The following is a 22,748-nucleotide window of genomic DNA, read 5'->3' as shown; positions in this document are numbered from 1 at the left end:
CGTTCCCCTCAGCAAGCAAGTATGTTTCCTATTTTCATTGATGCCCCTCTTTTCGGCTGATCTATATATATATATATATATATATATACGTCTTTATGGGTTTTATTTTTGGAAATATCCCACCAAGGAAGAAAGAGTCGATTTCTAAGTCGAGAAAACAAGGCTCTTTCATTCATTCATTCATTGGAAATTTAGACATCAAAAGAGTGGCCGTCCGTGCTTTTCTCCTTTTTTTTTTTAATTTAGAGTTAATTCTGACTGGCCACCTGCTTGGCAAGCAAGGTTGTGAAGAAAAGGATATTGTTTTATACGGAATACTTCAAATCTGAAGGAGGTCTTGCAGAATTTTATTGTCTCAGACATTGGCAGCTCATGTACAGGCACGGCAGAACTGCAGCACCCCCCCCCGTTTCCACTTGATGTTATCGATAACATTCGATATAATAAGTCCTTTCTTCTTTAATTCTTTCTTTATATTATTTGTACATTATATAATCCTTAACCTGAATGTCAGTAGCCACCCACCCACCTAGTTTATGAAAGAAAATACAAAAATCCTTGTATAGAACTGTATACTTCACAGTTCCTGCGATGCGGTGTTTGGCTGTTGTGTACATGCTCACATGTCTGGGATAGGAAGCTGCATGCTAGGGAAAGAAAGCACTGTGGTTCATGCAGTGCCGACCCAGGTGTGCTGGTGAAAGGTAGTATTTTTTTGTAAGCCTAGTACTTACTGTATTGATCTTTTTTGCTGAACTGCTAAATTACGGGGATATAAACACACCAACAAGTCTTCAAGTGATGGTGGGGGGACAAAGAGACACACACACACATATACGACAGGCTCCTTTCAGTTTCCGTCTACCAAATCCACTCACAAGTCTTTGATCAGCCCAAGGATATAGAAGAAGACACTTGCCCAAGGTGCCACACAGTGGGACTGAACACGAAACCGTGTGGTTGGTAAGCAAGCTACTTACCACACAGCCACTCCACTCCTGTGCCTATATTTCATCATCATCATATATATATATTATCATTGTCGTTGTCTGTTTTCCATGTTGACATGGGTTGGACGGTTTGACAGAGGACTGGCAAGCCTGGAGGCTTCACCAGGCTCCAATCTGATCTGGCATGTGTGTGTGTGTGTGTGTGTGTGTATGTGTGTCTGTGTTTGTCCTCCCGCCATCACTTGACAACCAATGTGTCCTGCATTAGAAGAGAAACATGGCCATATCAGAAAAAGAGAGAGAAGATGGTAAAGATGTGATGAAGAAGGGACAAGGCCCATATACCTAAGTTACTGGGAAGTATGTATTAGTGAAGTGGACAGGGGACTGAGGAGGGTGAGTGAGTGAGTGAGTGAGTGAGTGGGTGAGGTCACAAGGGTGGGAAAGGAGAGTGGTAGCTGGAAGTGGCGGGGAGTAATGGGTGGGCATTGGTGGAAAGGTAGGGCTATTAGGAGGATATGTTGTGAAGAAGGAATTCAACAGGGGCATATTGCATGCAGGTGGGTGGGAGGGAAAACATTGATGGTGAGTGGGTGGGTGGGAAGGAGTCGGAAGGTGTCAGGAAGATGGGTTGTTGGGGAGCAGGGCAGTGAGCATGGACATAAGGGACCTGCCTTTATATCTTGGATTTTATTCAGCTGGGCAGGGTTTTCTCACCTTTTGTAATTCAAAAATGCAATTCCGTTATGGATTTTACCACATTGATTCTGTCTGGAGATTACATTAAGAGTACACACGTCTTTGGAATACTCAACCACATGACCTATAATTCATTGAATACTTAAAAGTAGTAGTGTATGGATGGAGCGGGGAAGGTGTATAAAAATAATACGGATTACGAAAAAAAAAAAAAACATAAATATCACACTCTCGATTCTACAGCAAAAAAAAAACTAGAAAAAAAATAGAAAATAGAAAATTAAAAATAGGGAAAAAAATAGATTCATGATTTTTAAAATTTTATTTTAGTACTTTTTGATTATGTTTTTGAATTAATTTAAATATTTAATTTCAGATTGAATTAAATATTAAAAAATAAGCGACGAACAAAAAATGCCAGAAATTCTTTTGTAACATTTAAAGAGCCAATCTGCTCATTCTTCTCCAATTCTTTCACTCTTTCATAAGTTTTATTTATTCTTTTATTCTTTATTTATTTATTTATTTATTTATTTATTTATTCATTTATTTCACAGGAATTAAGAGATTTCACTAAATCCTTGGCCATTAATTTTTTTTTTTTTTTTTTTTTTTTGCTTTAAATACGAAATCTCTCTCTCTCGTCATTTAAGAAGGAATTTTTAAGAGAATTTCTTGCATTTTTTTTTTTATTTTTTATCGTTGGAGATAGGAAGGGATATAAGAGGGCGGGAAAAGTTGATCTAACCTTTCTTCCTACCGAGATTAGCAGAATTAGGATAGGAAATAAATGCTTAACACGAGACAAGGTTGGCTGTCAATGGTCTTGAAACGGAGACAAATGAAGTTATCTGCTCTTATCTTGCTTCGCAGGATGCTGGTTGCAGAGGGGTGGAATTTAAGGAAAACTTTGTTGCTTTACAGTAGGATGGTTTAAAGGCGAAACTTAGCTCCAACACCGCGCACACACACACACACACACAAACCGTCCTGCATTCTTCGATAAGGTAGAAATAAATAAACAATCGCGAGAAAGAAAGGTGAAAGGAAAAATAGAGTGACGTATTAGACTTTGCTTGAGTAAATCATCACCATCATCATCATCATCATTACTGACAACAGTGCCACTGCCTCCAACACCACCACCACCACCACCAATCATCATCAGCGTCACCACTGCCACCACCACCACCACAATCACCATCACCACCACCAGCATAATCATCATCATCATCACCATCATCAGAGCTACCACTGCCACCACCACCAGCACAATCATCATCATCATCACCACCACCACCACCATCATCATCATCCTTTAGCATCTGTCTTCCATGCCGGTATGGGTTGGATGGTTTGACAGGAGCTGGCAAGCCAGAGAGTTGCACCAAGCTCCAGCTGTCTGTTTTGGCAAGCTTTATACAGATGGATGCCCTTCCTAACATCAACCACTTTACAGAGTGGGTGTTTTTTAGATGGCACCAGCACCAGTGACTTTTATGTTCCACCAGCACAGGTGCCTTTTACAATACACCAACCAGCACAGGTGCCGTTTACATCAGCACAGGTATCTTTTTATATGATACCAGCACAAGTGCCTTTTTTGTGCCACCAGCACAGGTGCTTTTCATGTGCCACCAGCACAGGTGCCATTTACTTTGATCAGCACAGGTGCTTTTATATAGCGTCAGCTCAAGTGCTTTTTTTATATGATACCAGCACAGGTGACATTTACTTCGATCAGCACAGGCGCTTTTATTTAACACCAGTACAGGTGTTTTTTTATATGACACCAGCGCAGGTGCTTTTTGTGTGCCACCAGCACAGGTGCCATTTACTTTGATCAGCACAGGTGCTTTTATATAGCACCAGCACAGGGGCTTTTCATGTGCCACCAGCACAGGTGCTGCTTACTTTGCACCTGCACAGGTTGCTTTTGTGTGATACCAACACATATAATTATCAAACTGAAAGCAAACTTGTTGTTTTGTGGTTGGGCAGAATTTAATATCTAACTTCCATTTCAATATCTGGTTATTTCACAATGAGCAAAAGTCAGAAACAATGCCCCACCCCCAGGAAAGGTGTGGGGGGGGATGGAAGCAAATAAATTCTTTTGTCCAGAATTTTCATAACCTCCTATTACTTATATAATTATGTATTTTATCCTATTGAACAACTGTTGTTTTGTTCTGCAACGATATTGATTGTTCATTGATGTTAAAAAACGGAATGGTTTTCTGTCAATAGCTGTTGTTGAGGAACCCCACCCCTAGTCAGAACCCATGATGTCATTGCTCTTTCTCTCGCCCCTCTCCCTTTCTCTCTCTCTCTCTCTCTCTCTCTCTATATCTCTCTCTATATAAACGGCAGTTTGTCTGTGCGTGTTTCTGTGTGTCTGTTTGCTTGTACCCTCACTCTGACCACGGCTTTCAACCGATTCTGATGAAACTTGACACACACATAGCCCAATGTCATAATTCAAAACTAACGCAGCGAAAATTTTGAAAAGTTCCCCCAGTTCTGAAAAAAATCGATAAATTCGATATGGGGTCGAGAATAAAAAAAAACAAACCACAGACTGTCTAGGGGACGCAACTCAACCTTTTTTTACTCTCAAAAAAAAATTTACCATCATTTTTTTTCCATTTTTTTGCTATTTTTTGGCTATAACTCTCTAAAAATGCTTTATAGTTATTTCCCTTACAAACCTGAGCAACGCCGGGCGATACTGCTAGTATATATATATATATATATATATATGTTCTATTCATCCTCTCAGTCATGTTGCTTTGGACTAACAAACAGATCATAGCAAGAACTATTAACCACAAGGTACAAGTCAATCTCAATACTGCTGCTACCCGCATAAAATGCACCCAGTACACTCTTCAGGTTGGTTGACAAACAAATGGAAATAATAGATAAAATTCATAGAACCCTTTACTGTTGTTGAAGATATAGCCATGTTTCTAGTATTGGTGCAAAATTTACCATATACATTTTTGCCATAGGAAAATTTACCATAAGAAATTTTGTTTTAAATGACCTCATCACATTTTTTTAATGTTTGACATGGAATAAAGGCTTATCTATTTAATGCCTTGATAAAATATCTTACCATTCTTATTTTTTATTGTAAAAAAAAGGCTGTATTTTATTCTTTATAAACTGTGAATTTTATTCCTTGTAAACTGTAAATTTGCCCCATCTAAAATATTCATACCTTGTCTCTGATGATAGAATACCCACTGCATGGACATGCTAACCTTCCACTTGGGTTATCCCAGAAACGGCTGTAAGACTTAAAATTAAATTATTCTAAATGACTTGGTTCTGCCTCGGTTTTGATTTTTCCTCCAATAAAATATACACCCGCTATAACAGAATCCTAACACGGATCCACAGATCCTGCCTTAGCTGTGATCTGGAACCTAAGGGTCAACCAACCATAGCACTTATCCAGTGTACCTATTCGTTTAGGTCACTAGTGAACTAAACCCTTCGTATTCTTTATATATATATGGTGAGTAGCTTGCTTACCAACCACATGGTTCCAGGTTCAGTCCCACTGCATGACACCTTGGGCATGTGTCTTCAACTATAGCCTTGGGCCAACCAAAGCCTTGTGAGTGGATATGGTAGACGGCAACTGAAGGAAGCCTGTCATATATATGCGAGAATGTGGTACATGCAAGGTATTAATGAGACACTCAGGAAAGGAAAGAAAGGGTGCTTTACATTTTAAGCAAGGCTCTTCTTCAGAAACAGGGCACAGAGGAAAGTCCCCCCCAAAAAAGGAAGACAGGGAAAAAAATTGCCAACAATCCACACACACACACCCATACTTCTCATATAGGATAAAATTTTTTCAAAAAATTTCATCAAGTGGCCAGCATATCAAAATACCTTTAAAACATTTATAAATAAGGGTGAAAGAAAAATTTCTATGCCAATATGCTGATAAATAGACTTTAAATCCTCAAACACCACATACAATATACATCACTATAAAATACACATCATGCTGAATTGAGGAAAGCAAGCTAACAGAATTTTTTTTAAATGCGTTACCTCTGTATTGATCAATTTCGAGATCAATCCAATGGATTTTTCACCTCATCAGTAGTGTATTTTATAGTGATGTATACTGTATGTGGTGATTGATGATTAAAGTCTATTTCTCAGCATATTGGCATAGAAATGTTTTTCTTTTGCTCTTATTTATAATTATATACATATATATATATATATATATATATATATATATATAATGAAAATCCTTCGACAAGATAAGTTTATATTTTTATTTTAAGACATATTGTTAAATATTTTTTGATTATTTATAGTTAACACACATATTTTTTATATATTTATTTGATAATTAGTATAAGTTAAGATAAGTACATTTATTCTATTATTACTTTTTTTATTATTTATTATCTTAGACCTGATGAGTGACTATATTTTTAAATAGAATTAATTTTAGTTTGATTTAATTTTGAATCGAATTGATTTTATTATGTTGATCTATTTGAAAACATAGACATGAAACACGAATAGTTTTTTACTACTGTTTACTATTTATTGTACTTTATTGATTTAAAATAAGGTTTTTTTTATAGTATATGTTTTCTATATGGTGTGAATAACATCTTTCTTTATTGAATTGTTTAATAGTGGCTTTTCTCTAAATCATATACATATATTATATATTTGATTTAAAATTGTTAAATTGAATTTTTCCCTGTAAGTTCTGCAATTATATTCCCTACTACTACTACTACTACTACTACTACTACTACTACTATTATTATATATATGGTTACAGAAATCCTGAATCTGCAGAAGCTAATGAGGGTCTGCTTTGGTAGTAATTCTTTTTAATTTTTGACATAGGACTAGCAATTTCAAGGGGGGGGGTCAGTAAGGATTGCATTTGACAGAAAAATCTGAATGTTAAAGGGTCAAATGCACAACCTTCTCACTTGATTGAAAAGATTAAAAAGAAAGCTCTGAAGCAAATCATTCTAAATCATCCTTCCTTTCGTGGAAACAACTAATTACGAAGCCTTGTGCAAAACAATAGATTCCAGTTTGTCTCATTTGCATTAAGTGAAGAGGCGATTTGATTAATTTAATAAGTGATAACACAGGGTGATGCACATGCCCTACAGTTCTAGTAAGTCTCTTTAAATATGCCGACAACATCCGTAGATATTTTACTTGATTGAGATCAATAGTTCTCAACTATTTTCTTTTTTATTTATGGAACCCTTTCATCATCATCATCATCATCATCATCACTTAACATCTGTTTTCCATACTGGCATGGGTTGGATGGTTTGACCAAAGGTGGCGAGCTGGCAGAAACGTTAGCACACCGGGCGAAATGCGTAGCCGTATTTCGTCTGCCGTTACGTTCTGAGTTCAAATTCCGCCGAGGTCGACTTTGCCTTTCATCTTTTTTGGGGTCGATTAAATAAGTACCAGTTACGCACTGGGGTCGATATAATCGACTTAATCCATTTGTCTGTACTTGTTTGTCCTCTCTGTGTTTAGCCCCTTGTGGGTAGTAAAGAAATAGGTTTGACAGAAGCTGGCAAGCTGAAGAGCTGCACCAGGTTCTAATCGTCTGTTCTGGCACGGTTTCTATGACTGGATGCCCTTCTTAATGCCAACCACTTTATTGAATGTTTTGGAAGCTTTTTGTGGTGCTAGCACTTTAATTACTATTTTGTTCTGGTTCAATAAAAAACTTCTTTCAAATTCATCTTTGCTTTTCACCCATTCACTTGTGTAGGTTTGTCATCATCGTCGTCATCACTTAATACTTTCCATGCTGGCATGGATTTGACTGTTTGACTGGTGCTGGCAAAGCCAGGAACCACCCCACATTCCACAGTCTGCTTTGGCAGTTTCTACAGCTGGTTGCCCTTCCCAACGCCAACCACTTTACAGAGTGTCCTGGGTGCTCTTTACGTGGCACCAGCATGGTTGCTTTTTGTGCGACACTGGTACTGACAAAGTCACCAAGTACCTTGGGGTACTGACAAAGCCACCAAGTACCTTGCAAAGCAAAATCCTCGCAAGTGGGACAGAGGAGTAGTATTGAAGGGCGGGGTGATTTTGTGCCAGTTGAGAGATTAGGGGTATAGAGGGGACAGATGGAGGTGTTTTGATGTAGAATAGATACATGGATACCTTAGTTGGAAAAGAAAGGAGAGTGACTGAGAGAGTAAAACAAACAGAGAAATAGCGAAAGAGCTCAAGGTCAACAGTGATTGTCATTCCTCATCATCATTATCATCATCATCATGTTTTCATTTAACATCCATCATCATCATAATCAAAATCATCATCATCATCGTTTAACATCTGTTTTCCATGCTAGCATGGGTTGGACAGTTCGACCAGGGTATGGGAAGCCAGGAGGCTGCACCAGGCACCAGTCTGAACTGGCAGTGTTTCTACAGCTGGATGCCCGTTCTAATGCCAACCACTCCGTGAGTGTAGTGGGTGCTTTTTACGTACCACTGGCACAGGTGCCAGGCGAGGCTGGCAGCAGCCATGATTGGTTGGTGCTTTTTACATGCCACTGGCACAGAAGCCAGTCAAGGTGGCGCTGACATTGGCCACGTTCGGATGGTGCTTTTTACGTGCCACCGGCACAGGTATCACCACTACAATTTCCATTTGATTTTTTTATGTTGATGTACTCATCATCATCATCATCATATCATCATTTATCAACCATCATCATCATAATCTTCATCATCATAATCTTCATCATCATAATCTCCTTTATCATCATCATCATATCATCATTTAACATCCATCACCATCATAATCTTCATCATCATCATCATATCATCATCATAATCTTCATCATCATCATCATATCATCATCATTTCATCATTTAACATCCATCCTCCATGCTGCTGGCATGGGTTAGACGGCTTCACATCAACTCCTCGGCTTGCCAGCTCCTGTCAATCCATCCATCCCTCCTCCCCCCCCCCCACCAAAAAAATTGGATCAATAAAACATGGAACCAATGAAGCTGGCTGCAAGAATCATCAAAACACATCCTCCAAAAATTGTGACTCGGTGCACACGAGAGAAATCAATAAATTTAGGACTGTGACTAACTCTATAAGAAATCCCTGTTTAAATGAAGCAAGCACCAAAGACTACATCATAACTTCTATTTTCCCCTCATCTCTTCTAAATTCAATAGAATTTTCTCATCCATTGATTGCATGTGACTGAGTTCAAGAAATCAATTGGAAAATAAAGATATCTCATGTTTTACTTTTTCCCAAGAGATTATGTAAAAAGAAATTATTTTGGTGGTGATCTCTTTTTTTTTTCTTGCTTTTTTCTCTTTTTTTTCTCATATTTTTTTGCAGCAAAGAATTAATTCTTTGGGTTTTTTTTTTAAGAATCTTTCCTGAAAGTGGAGAGATGAAGAAATAAGGAGAGACATAGCTTTGGCCTTTTAGCTGTTTCTGACATTGGACACGGGCCATGCTGGGGCACCATCTTGAGGGGTTTAGCCAAACGAATTGGCCTCAGTATTTTGCTAATTTTATTTTTTAAATCTGATACTTTTTGTCTGTTGGTCTGTTTTGTTGAATCACTAAGCTATGAGGACATAAACAAACCAACACCAGGTGTCAAGCAGAGTATGGGACACAGATATACACACACATGAATATATATATATATATATATATATATATATATACATATATATATATATATATATATATATATATATAAAGTGGAGGCACATGGCCAAGTGGTAGAGCAGCAGACTCACAGTCGAGGATCATGGGTTCAAATCTCAGACTGGGCGATGTGTGTGTTTATGAGTGAAACACCAAAGCTCCATGCGGCTCCAGCAGAAGGTAATGGCGAGTTCTGCTGACTCTTTCGCCACAGCTTTCTCTCACTCTTTCCTCTTGCATCATGCAGTTCATGTGCAACGGACCAGCGTCCCATCCAGGTGGAAGAACCTATATGCCAAGGAAACCGGGAAACCAGCCCTATGAGCCAGGCATGGCTCGAGAAGGAACAAGCATATATATATATATATATGTATGTATATATATATATATATATATATATATATATAAATGACAGGAAAATAAGAACATTGTCAGTGAACTATAAATGACAAGATTCCACTCAGTTTCCATCTACCAAATTTGCTCACAAGCTATTGGTTGGCCAAGGAGTACAGTACAAGACATTTACCAAAGGTGCCAGACAGTGATATTGAACCTAGAACCACAAGGTTGTAAGGCAAGTTTCTCAACCAAAGAGTCATTACTAGAGATTTTCATAATGAACTATTCTTATGGTTTAAGACCAGATCAACACAGATCCTCAGACAGACCTATGATCAAAAGCAATCAGGCCATGACCATCCTGTCCTTTTAATGTGTCTTTTTCTTTCATGTAATATGATATAGATGAGGTTTTTGTGATTCTGAGGATAATTCGGCTGCTATTTCAAGTGGGCCAGGTTGAGTGACCAAAATAGATAGTTTTACATTGACTCACACATGAAACATTCTTATATTGATTCTCATATTAGATTCTCTGACATTGACTCTTACACTGGCTCTCACACTTGAGACTTACATTGCCTCTCACACTTTGACTCTCAAATTAGACTCTCTTATTTTGACTCTCACATTTGATGCTGTTACATTGGCTCTCACAATTTGACTCTCAAATTAGACTCTCTTATTTTGACTCTCACATTTGATGCTCTTACATTGACTCTCACACTGGGCACTTTTTACATTGAGTCCCATACATTGACTATCACATTCAACTCCCTTACATAGACTCTCTCAATAATTGCTCTTACATTAGCTCTTACAATAAATGGTCTTACATTGATTCTCACATTAGACTCTTTTACATTGACTCTCACATAAGATGCTGCTACATTGACTCACACATTAGATGCTCTTACGCTGGCTTGTAAACAATAATTAGAAAGCAAAGTTGATGTTAATCATTCAGACATTCATTAGGGAGCTAACTTAAAAAGGCAGTCATTAAGTCTTCAACTCAACTAGTCGTTAGAATAACTAAAGCAAGTTGTTCATTAAGAAACTTCAGCATTCATTAGGAGTTGAACCGTGCAAAGATAAGCAAACGAAACAAACAAACAAACAAACAAATGTACAAGCAAAATAAACGAAACAAAAACATGATAAACAGAAGAAAGTGAAACTAAATTAAGCATCAAGAATTGATCTACTTTTATAACAGCCCAATACGATTATGATTTGCACCTATAATCGTTGAGGAGGATGTCATTTCACACACGTTTGCAGACCCTACACACACACACACAAATACAGATATATATATATATATATATATAGACACACACACAAACACACATTTATGTAAATGCATGTATATACATGCGTGCACCACACACGCTTGCATGCATGCGCACTGCAACAGTCTTATCATATGCAGCAGTTAGTTTCTACACCTGCAGATGCAGATGAGGGGAATGGAGGGGGTGCCGGTTGTGGTGGTGGCGGTGGTGATGGTGGTGGGGATGATGGTGGAATGCTGTTGCATGTAACCGAATTACATTCCTATCTTGTCACTTCATCTTCCCCCTCTCCTCACAATCACAGCCACCACATCATGCATATGAATACACACACATCCTTCTTTAACAGCTTACACACACACACATACATACATACAAGCATACGCAGATACATATGCATGCATGCACTCATAAATATGCACACACATGTACAGGCATATTCATGACATTTCGCCAATTTACTCACACACATATATATGCATACATACATATAAATATGAAAACATACATGCACACACACATACACACACACATATATATATATATATATACATATATTATATTCAATACACATGCAGTACCAGTAAGGTATTGGGGTTGATTAAATAATTAGCACCTGTTTTACCTTGAAATTTTGTGTGACTTTGCACCAATATTAGAAATTTCTACAATAAGACTTGCATGCAGCTCTGTGTGTGTGTGTGTGTGTGTGCGCGCGCACGTGCATGTGTGCGTGTGTGTGTGAATGTGCGTGTGTGTGTTTATTATGAAAATACTCTTAAATACACACATTAAAACACAGACTAGTGCATACATAGACATACATATACATAAGTAAATACGTTCATACATTCATACTTAGACATACATACATACTTACACATACATACATTTACATAAATATACACACACACACATACATTTACATAAATACATACATACATACTTACACATACATACACACACATATATGCATACACATACATACATACACATACATGCATTTACATAGATACATACCTGATTACACATACATACATTTACTTAAATACACACACGCATACTAATATATACATGCATATACATAAATACATACATACTTACACACACATACATACATGCATTTACATACAAACATACATACATACTTATGCATACATTTACATAAATACACACACATACTTATATATACGTTAAATACATACACACACACACATACATACATACCTACATACACGGAAACACAAATATGCAAATAAATACATATGTACGAACTTATCAAATGTGTGCATTCATATATAAACAAAGACATACAGATGCATACATAGATACATGCATGCATATAGGCATACACACACATATGCACACGCATACACCACACATACACATATGTACAAACACCCTAATAAGCACACACACACATCCTTACACGGACACTTGTGTACAGTCACACACGCATATACATTTATTCATAAACACGCAGTGTTATGTACACAAACTGATATACGCACAGATACAAATCCATACATCGATAAACATAAAGTGTATTGTACTATATTGCGTACATCTGCACAGGTATACGCGGACTCATAAACGCAGTCAATGTTTTCTATGCAAAAAAAAAAAAAAACCCAGTACCATTAACTCCACCAACACCACCACCACCATCATCATCATCATCATCATCATCATTGCCATCATCATCATCAGTATCAGCATCTTCTTCATATTTTGGTGCCATTTTTTTTCTTCCGATGCCAACACAAGTTGGATAGGTTTGTAAACAGTATTATTAGATGTATCTTGGTAAAGATGCACGCAAACACACTCACAAACTCATAAATATGCATATGCACATAAAAATCTAATACATATATACATATACATATATATATGTATGTATATAACTTTCATAAAGCATGAAGCTAATATATTAATTTTGTACATCCGTTTGACTTTTGTTGGTTTTGTTTTTGCTCTTGAATTCATTGTTCATTACCAATTTCCCCACCACCACCACCACACACATATGTATGTGTGGGTGTGTGTGTCTGTGTCTGTGGTGTGTGTGTGTATATATATATATATATATATACACCACCACACACACACATATATATATCATTATCATCATTGTTTAACATCCTCCGTACTCCTTCCATAGTGGCATGGGTTGGACAGTATGACAGGAACTAGCCAGGCAGAACCCTGCACAAGACTTCTGTGTCTGTTTTGGCATGGCTTTTATGGCTGGATGCCCTTCCTAACACCAATAATGTATATATATATATATATATATATATATATATATATATATATATTATATATTATGTATATACACACACATACATATACAAACACACTGTAACTTTTGTTGATTATTAATAACAAAAGAAATATCTATAGGTGTAATATATATAAACATTTTCAACGATGATGGTAACGATGAGGGTCTCATCCAAAATGTAGATGAGTACTAATACTAATTTCCATTTGTTCATGAATACAATGAGTAACATGAAATGAGTACACTTGAACAATTGTGAAGATCACCTCACATGAAACCATTGGTTGCCTTGTTAACCCACAAATAAAGTGTGTGTGTATATATATATATATATATATATATAATAGATATATATATATATATATATATATGTGGGGGGGGGTGAAGGCACGTAGCCAAGTGAAGGTGCGTGGCTTAGTGGTTTGGGCATTCAGCTAACAATAATAAGGTCGTGAGCTCAATTCCCATTGAGGCGTAGTGTCCTTGAGCAAGACACTTTATTTCACATCGATCCAGTCGACTCAGCTGGCAAAAATGAATAGTAACTGTATTTCATAGAAAGCGCCAGCCTTATCACATCCTGTGTCACGCTAAAGTCCCCAGTGAACTACATTAAGGGTACGCATGTCTGTGGAATGCTCAGGGTGTTGATATACAAATTTCTCAGTATTATTATTAAAGGCATGAAACTGAGCATAACCATTTGGTTGGTAAGTGATGAAGAATTAGGGTCCTTCTGTGTCTGTCCTATGTGTATGTCTTTTAGCTATCATTGTCTATTTAATGCATTTTTCATTTATTGAAGAACTAAACACCATGCATCCCAACTTTTGTAAACAGTAAATTTTATATATATATAGTGCTGGACTTATAAATTTACCATCCAGAGCCAATATGACTGATTGATTCTTTATCACATCTACATATTCTGTGGTTAATTTTTTTCACATTCCACTTCATTACATGTTTACCATAATTTCTTATTTATTTATTACCCACAGGGGGCTAAATACAGAGAGGACAAACAAGGACAGACAAAGGGATTAAGTCGATTACATTGACCTCAGTGCGTAACTGGTACTTAATTTATCGACCCCGAAAGGATGAAAGGCAAAGTTGACCTTGGCGGAATTTGAACTCAGAATGTAAAAACAGACGACATACCTATTTCTTTACTACCCACAAGAGGCTAAACATAGAAGGGACAAACAAGGACTGACAAATAGATTAAGTCAATTATATCGACCCCAGTGCGTAACTAGTACTTAATTTATCGACCCCGAAAGGATGAAAGCCAAAGTCGACCTCGGCAGAATTTGAACTCAGAACATAAAAACAGACGAAATACTGCTAAGTATTTTGCCCGGTGTGCTAACGTTTCTACCAGCTCGCTGCCTTTCATAATTTCTGGTGACAAGGACTTGGACTTGTGTCATGATCAAAACCCTTAGTTTTGAGTTTTGAGTCCACAGTTTCTAAATCCATGCCAAGTGTTTTAATCCACTTTATCTATTCCTCTCAAATTCGGTTTTCTCATGAAGAAGCTTTCCTTGCCAATGTCTTCACATCATCAAACATTTGGTGAAACCATTTTCAGTTTGATTTTCTGCTTTCCAAATTCATTTCCTTCTTATTTTCTCCCATTTTTCTCATAATTGTCTTTTACATCAGCCTCTCATTTATATTGATTGGCTTCCCTGGAAACAAAAAGCTACATCGTTCTTTTAATTCATGCTTTGTAACTATTTCTGTTAGATATTTCTTTAGTCCTACGTTGTTATTTTGGATTAATATTCAAGCAGCACAAAACCTCTCTGTATTAAAGATAAATATAATATTTATGTGCTGCGAGTTGGGTGGGGCTTTTGTAGCAGTAATTAATATTTTCCCTTCTTTCCTATTCACTCTTGTTAATTCATTTAGTGTTAAACTGATAATGTTATAGCTATTGCTTATTACAGGAACATCTAGAATATTAATACCCATTAACTTATTTTTAGCATTTAGCTTTGTTTTCAGTATTAATCTAATGCATTTCCAACGCTCTATTATATTAATTTACACGTTAATGCATATGTGTGTGTGTATGTATTAATATATATGTACACATATATATGTGCATGTGTGTGTATATATATATATGTACACATATATATGTGCATGTGTGTGTATATATATATATATATATATATATATAAAATACACACACACACATTATATATATATATATATATATAATATATACACCACATATACATATATATATATATATATATATATACACACATTACATATATATATATATATTATATATATATAAGAAGAAATGAGGTACTCAGAAGATCGGATGGTTTTATATTTACAGATATTTATTTGTAAATTACATTTTTTATATATATATCATATCACTTATATCATGTATTAGCGCTTTCTCCCATTCTAGTGGGGTTTTCAAATCAAACTAAGTTTGATTTGAAAACCCCACTAGAATGGGAGAAAGCGCTAATGATGTAAGTGATATGATATATATATATAAAAAATGTAATATACAAATAAATATCTGTAAATATAAACCATCCGATCTTCTGAGTACCTCATTTCTTCTAATATATACCTGTACATCATCTCCAAACCTCCCTATATATATATATATATATATATATTATATATATATATACACACACTATATATACATATACATTTATATATATATATATAAATATACACACATATATATACATATACAGTTATATATATATATATATGTATATATATATATATATATATATATATATATATATACACACATATATATACACAAATGATGGGTTTCTTTCAGTTTCCGTTTACCAATCCACTCACAAGTCATTGGTCAGCCTGAGGCTACAATAGAAGACACTTACCCAAGGTGCCACGCAGTGGGACTGAACCCAGAACCCGGAACAATGTGGTTGGGAAGCAAACTTCTTGCTCACAGCCACGCATGCACCTATATATATATATATATATATATATATGTATGTATGTATGTATCATCATCATTTAACGTCCACTCTCCAAGCTGGCATGGGTTAGATGGTTTAACTGGAGCTAATAAGCTGGAGAGCTGCCCCAGGCTCCAATCCGATCTGGCAATGTTTCGACAGCTGGATGCCCTTCCTAATGCCAACCACTCCAGAGGTGCAATGGGTACTTTCACATGCCACCAGCACGGGTGCCATCAGCATGGGTACCATTTACATGACACCAGCAGTGACCCTGACTATGATTCACAGGTGCCCTTTACATGGTACCAGTGACAACCACAACTACAATTTATGGGTATCATTTACATACACACACATCATCATCATCATCATCATTTAGCGTCTGCTTTTCATGCTAGCATGGGTTGGACGGTTCAACTGGGGTCTGGGAAGCCAGAACGCTGCACCAGGCCCGGTCTGATCTGGCAATGTTTCTATGGCTGGATGCCCTTCCTATATATACATATCAGCATCATTTCAATGCCTACTTCTCCATGCTTGCATGGGTCAGATAAAATTATTTGACGTAATTTTCTACAGCTGGATGCCTTCCCTGTCTTCAACCCTCACTTGATTCTGTGTAATATTTCCTCTGACTGGACATATTTTCATGGAAGGTTGAAAAGAATGGCACCATATATATATATATTTTGTCTTTTAGTTGTTTCAGTCATAAAATTATGGCCATGCTGGGGCACTGCCTTAAACAATTTTAGTCAAAAGTTTCGACCACCAGTACTAATTTTATAAACCTTGTACTTATTTTATCAGTCACTTCTGCCAAATCGCTAAGTTACAGGGGCATAAGCATACTAATGCCAATTGTCAAATGGTTGTGGGAGACAAAAACACACACACACACATATCTATTTCTTTATTGCCCACAGGGGACTAAACAAAGAGGGGACAAACAAGGACAGACAAAGGGATTAAGTCAATTACATTGGCTCCAGTGTGTAACTGGTACTTATTTAATTGACCCCAAAATGATGAAAGGCAAAGCCAACCTCAGCGGAATTTGAGCTCAGAATGTAACGGCAGAGGAAATAGCGCTAAGCATTTCACCCGGCATGCTAACGTTTCTGCCAGCTCACCACCCTAATATATATATATATATATCAGCATGGAAAAGAAACATTGAAGGATGATGATGGTGATGAGGATGATATATATATATATTAGTATTTTTTGGTCAATAACTGATGAATAATTACGGTTCTTCTGTGTCTGTCCTATGTATATATATATATATTAAAATGAGCAGAATGAAGAATTAGAACATTCAAACTTTTTGTTTATTACCAATTAGAATAAAAGTCCGACACGTGTTTCAGTATCACTAATAGCAAATTGTTGCATATTCTTATGCAGTGACTTAGGCAAATATCTCATTGAAGAATGTTCAGAGCTTGTTATTGCTACCAAATCTAATTCAAACGAATTGAGGAGGAAAATTCCTCTTCAAACAATGTCACATTTCTTTACTCTGAAGAGATCGTACCAATGCCTAAATTACTGCATATGAATACTTAAGAATATGTGATTGTTGCGATAGAAACATATGTAATAAACTGGAACATCAGATGAGAGCTGAATGTAGATTACCAAACACAGCACCATTAGAAAGAACGGCATTCTTTCGCTATAACTCGACAAAATCAAAGCATTTCGCTTGGGGTATTTCCGTGGAAGCAAATGACAGTTTGATTCTGATTTTACTGGCTTCCGTACCGGTGGCACGTAAAAAGCACCAACCGATCGTGGCCATTGCCAGCCTCCCCTGGCACCTGTGCCGGTGGCACATAAAAAGCACCCACTACTCTCACAGAGTGGTTGGCGTTAGGAAGGGCACCCAGCTGTAGAAACACTACCAGATCAGACTGGAGCTTGGTGCAGCCTCCTGGCTTCCCAGACGCCGATCGAACCGTCCGACCCATGCTACCATGGAAAACGGATGTTAAACGATGATGATGATGATGCGGATTTTACATACACACATGAAACAGGTAAGAACAAATATGCAAGGCTTTTTTTTCTTCAAGTTTAAAATGAGACATTGCTGGCATAATTTCGTTACATCTATACTCCACAACCCACGGAAATACCCGAAATGAACTGTTTTCATTTTGTCGAGTTATATCGAAAGAATGCCGAAAGAACCATCCTTGGAGATCTTTTCGGTTTGAACAGCAGTTTTTTCTAGCGGTGTCATATGAAATGGCCACCCATAATTATGACCCTAGAATCGATCTATTGCATTTCAATCTCTTTTAGGGTTAGGGTTAGTTAGGGTTGGGGGGGAAGGGTATCTTTTTCTTCACAAATGTAAATAAACCCAATCTGTTTCTTAAACGAGGGACATATTCATACGGCAAAGAATGTTTTCACCTCAATAGACGTCATTGATTGGTTGAAATTGCAGAAATTGAAGAAAAAAAAACAACAAATTTCTTACAAACCATAGAATTTTCTCAATAAAGCCAAGAGAAAAAGATGTTTTATAAACACATTCTACCAGTATACGAAGTTTAAAATTTTTTAGTTACTCTTTTACTTGTTTCAGTCATTTGACTGTGGCCATGCTGGAGCACCGCCTTTAGTCGAGCAAATCGACCCCGGGACTTATTCTTTGTAAGCCTAGTACTTATTCTATCAGTCTCTTTTGCCGAACCGCTAAGTTAAGGGGACGTAAACACACCAGCATCGGTTGTCAAGCAATGCTAGTGGGACAAACGCACACACACAAACACATACACATATATACATATATACGACAGGCTTCTTTCAGTTTCCGTCTACCAAATCCACTCACAAGGCATTGGCCGGCCCGGGGCTATAGCAGAGGACACTTGCCCAAGATGCCACGCAGTGGGACTGAACCCGGAACCATGTGGTTGGTTAGCAAGCTACTTACCACACAGCCACTCCTGCGCCTAGAAATTATGTTAAAAACTGCCGTTCAAACCGAAAAGATCCGAAATTTATCTACTTGGAATATCATATATGTGTGTGTGTGTGTGTTATTAGTTCCTATTTAATGAAATTTAATGTTTAATGTTTAGTTACTGGCAATTTTATATTATAGCTTGTGATGTATTAATGAGTATGTAGCGTTTTATTATTAACTTTTGAATGATGAAATAATGTATTTCACTCATAAAAATATTAGTAAAATTCTTTTCAATCATGTTTTGTTTTGCAGCGATCTTTATACGGCTTTAACTTTCATTATAGTAGTATCTATGGAAGACCGGTGGGATTATTATTTGTATGGAAGTTTGGTCGCAATTTAGTATATAATTTAGTTATAGCAGTTCACTATTAATACCGATACAATGTACATTGGTTTACATGTCTCTTTGTTGTAGTTTTATTAAAGTTAGTATTTAATCCTGCTTGACTGATTAAAATAATGTGGTTATAAAGATTTTACTTTCATATTACACTACGGAAGACGGTAAGGATTATAATTTTTGCATGACTTAATAGAGTTGTCACTATAGTTACGTATTTAGGAGTTGGTTGTAACTTACTTATTGAATTTATTTACCGATACTGTTGTACATAGGGTAAATGTGTTTAGGAGTTGTGGATTCTTTGGTTTGTTTGTTTCCAAACAACACTTATTTTCGTGCTGTTGACGCCGCTGGATTGAATGGTACTGCTCAGGTGTCGAAACCATAATGATATCCGTGGGGCAGCTGATGATGGAGGTATGTTGGATTGTTGGCATGGCTGTTTTTGTATATGTCGTATAGTATTACTGGATTGTTAGTTTGGCAGTGGAATAGTATTATAACACATCCTTTATATATATATATATATATATAAATCTTTAGTTAAATATATTCAGTGAGAATATTATATACTGAATTTATATTGAGTGCTCTATTGTATCAAAGTATTAATACCATTAAAGTATTTATGTATTTAACATGAGCGATTATATACATATATATTTTTTAATATTTAGGAAATCAATATCAGAAAACATATATATATATATATATATATATACCTTCGAAACGCATGGTAGATGAAACTATGGCGACTGAAGAAGGGGAATTTTCCTAGTGTTATTTGTCCTGTACTCTATTTTTTTGTTGTTTAAGAAAAATGTCCAGTTCCTTGGTTTTGTGTTTATGTTTTCGTTTCTCATTGTGTTTGACGTTTTTTTTGAGTCCTGTACCCATATATGCGTGTATATATACATGTAGAGGTAGGTACGTACATATATGTATGTATATATGCATATGTTTTATTTATTAATTTATTATATATATATGTTTGTTTGTGTGTGTGTGTACAACAGGCTACTTTCAGTTTTCAAGTACCAAATTCACTCACAAGGGTTTGATCAGCCTGAGTCTATAGTAGAAAACACTTGCCCAAGGTGACACACAGTGGGATTGAACCTAGAATCATGCAACTGAGAAGCAAACTTCTTACCACATAGCTACATGTATATAAGAGGGGCAGTCAAAAATTACCCACACTTTTGCTGCCATAACATATCCGCCGAGGTTGACTTTGCCTTTCATCCTTTTGGGGTTGATAAATTAAGTACCAGTTACACATTGGGGTTGATGTAATCGACTTAATCCGTTTCTCTGTCTTTGTTTGTCCCCTCTGTGTGTAGCCCCTTGTGGGTAGTAAAGAAATATAACATATCGTTATAATTGTCACACTGCCTTCTGCGCCCGCATGCTTATAGTTAGTACTGTTGTGGTCAAGCGATTGAAGTTTGAGCCTGATCAAGCTATTTCTCTTTCTGGCTTTACATTGTAATCATGGCTGCTCCACTAGCAACATGCACCAAAGAACAAAGAGCAGTGATCCAAGAGATGGTGATGGTGAACCGGTTCGCCATGACCATCTCTCAGGCTTGCTGAATCTTGTCATCAGCGGTGGAGGTTGCCGGGAATACTGTTCCCACTTTGTGCATCAGGCTTGTCTGATCCCTTAGTGCAGATAATTTCTGACTTTCCCTCGTATATTGTTCCCTCTTCTTGGGTAGTAATCTAGAGGACAGTTGTTTATTGAAGCCAATCTACTAGTGGCTTACCACCCTGGAGTTTCCATATATATACATATATGTGTGTGTGTGTTTATGTACATGTGTATGTATCTTTATAGGCGTAGGAGTGGCTGTGTGGTAAGTAGCTTGCTTACCAACCGCATGGTTCCGGTTTCAGTCCCACTGCGTGGCACCTTGGGCAAGTGTCTTCTGCTATAGCCTTGGGCTGACCAAAGCCTTGTGAGTGGATTTGGTTGACGGAAACTGAAAGAAGCCTGTCGTAAATATGTATGTATGTATGTGTGTGTATATGTTTGTGTCATAACTTAGCAGTTCAGCAAAAGAGACCGATAGAATAAGTACTAGGCTTACAAAGAATAAGTCCTGGGGTCGATTTGCTCGACTAAGGTCTTGCTGTAGCATGGCCACAGTCAAATGACTGAAACAAGTAAAAGAGTAAAGAGGTATATATATGTATGTTTATATATATGTGCGTGTGTGTATATAGATTACATATATATGTATGTATGTGTGTGTATATATATATGCATGCATGTATGTGTATATATAAGTGTGTGTGTGTGTGGGTGTGTGTATATATATATATATATATATATATATATATATATATTTTATAAACATATATATATATATATATATATATATATATATATATATATATATATATATATATATATATGTATATATTAATACACACACACCATATCATTTATTGATGTGTGCTGAATATCAATTTCAAGAGGTACAACTGTTTTACATTTCTAATTTATAATACTTGCAAAGTAATATTTATCGTTAGAATGGATGTTTTTTCACTGATCGCAAATATATATTCATAAATATATATATACTCCTTCAAAACCAGATATATGTATAAATGGAAAGTGATAACAAAAATAAAAAAGTTACAGAAAGGGGATAAAAATGGTTGTATTCTAGAATAGTGTGAAGCCTAATTATCTGGAAACTATTAATAATTACTTTATCATGTATGAGTATGTGTACCTGGAAGTGTGTGTGTGTGTGTGTGTGTGTGTGTCGTTATACTTACATACATGCATTCGTACCTACATAGGAAACATAATTGAAAATGAGGTGTTCAAACAATAACAAGGTGATAATGACGATGATGATGATGATGATTTCGCAACGATGGCGAGGATATTGATTATATTGCAGGATGGTGGTGGTGGTGGTGGTGGCGGAGTTGGTGGTGGAGGAGGATGTGGTGCTGGCGGTGGTGGCAGCCTTGGTGGCAATGGTGGTGATTTGAGAGTGTGAGAGAGAAGGAGAGAAAGATGGTGAAAGAGAGAGGAAGGGATGGAGGGAGGGAGAGGGGGAGGGAGATGGGGTGAAAAGGAGATGGTAATGATG

General features: G+C 36.6%; 1 protein-coding gene and 1 long non-coding RNA gene across 4 annotated transcripts in view; one reads left to right on the top strand and one right to left on the bottom strand.

Annotated features, from left to right (window-relative positions):
• LOC115223138 overlaps positions 1 to 22,748 on the bottom strand; it is a 260,373-nt gene that overhangs the window by 135,510 nt on the left and 102,115 nt on the right. The window lies entirely within an intron of this gene.
• Positions 465 to 22,402, top strand: LOC118767405. Its single transcript, XR_005003325.1, has 3 exons — positions 465 to 717; positions 10,675 to 10,679; positions 22,387 to 22,402. It is a non-coding gene; the product is annotated as an uncharacterized LOC118767405 (long non-coding RNA).

Source organism: Octopus sinensis, linkage group LG2, assembly GCF_006345805.1.
Source record: "Octopus sinensis linkage group LG2, ASM634580v1, whole genome shotgun sequence".
Taxonomy (NCBI): Eukaryota; Metazoa; Mollusca; class Cephalopoda; order Octopoda; family Octopodidae; genus Octopus; species Octopus sinensis.
The sequence above is the reverse complement of the archived record's forward strand: the minus strand, read 5'-3'. Positions and strand labels throughout refer to the sequence as shown.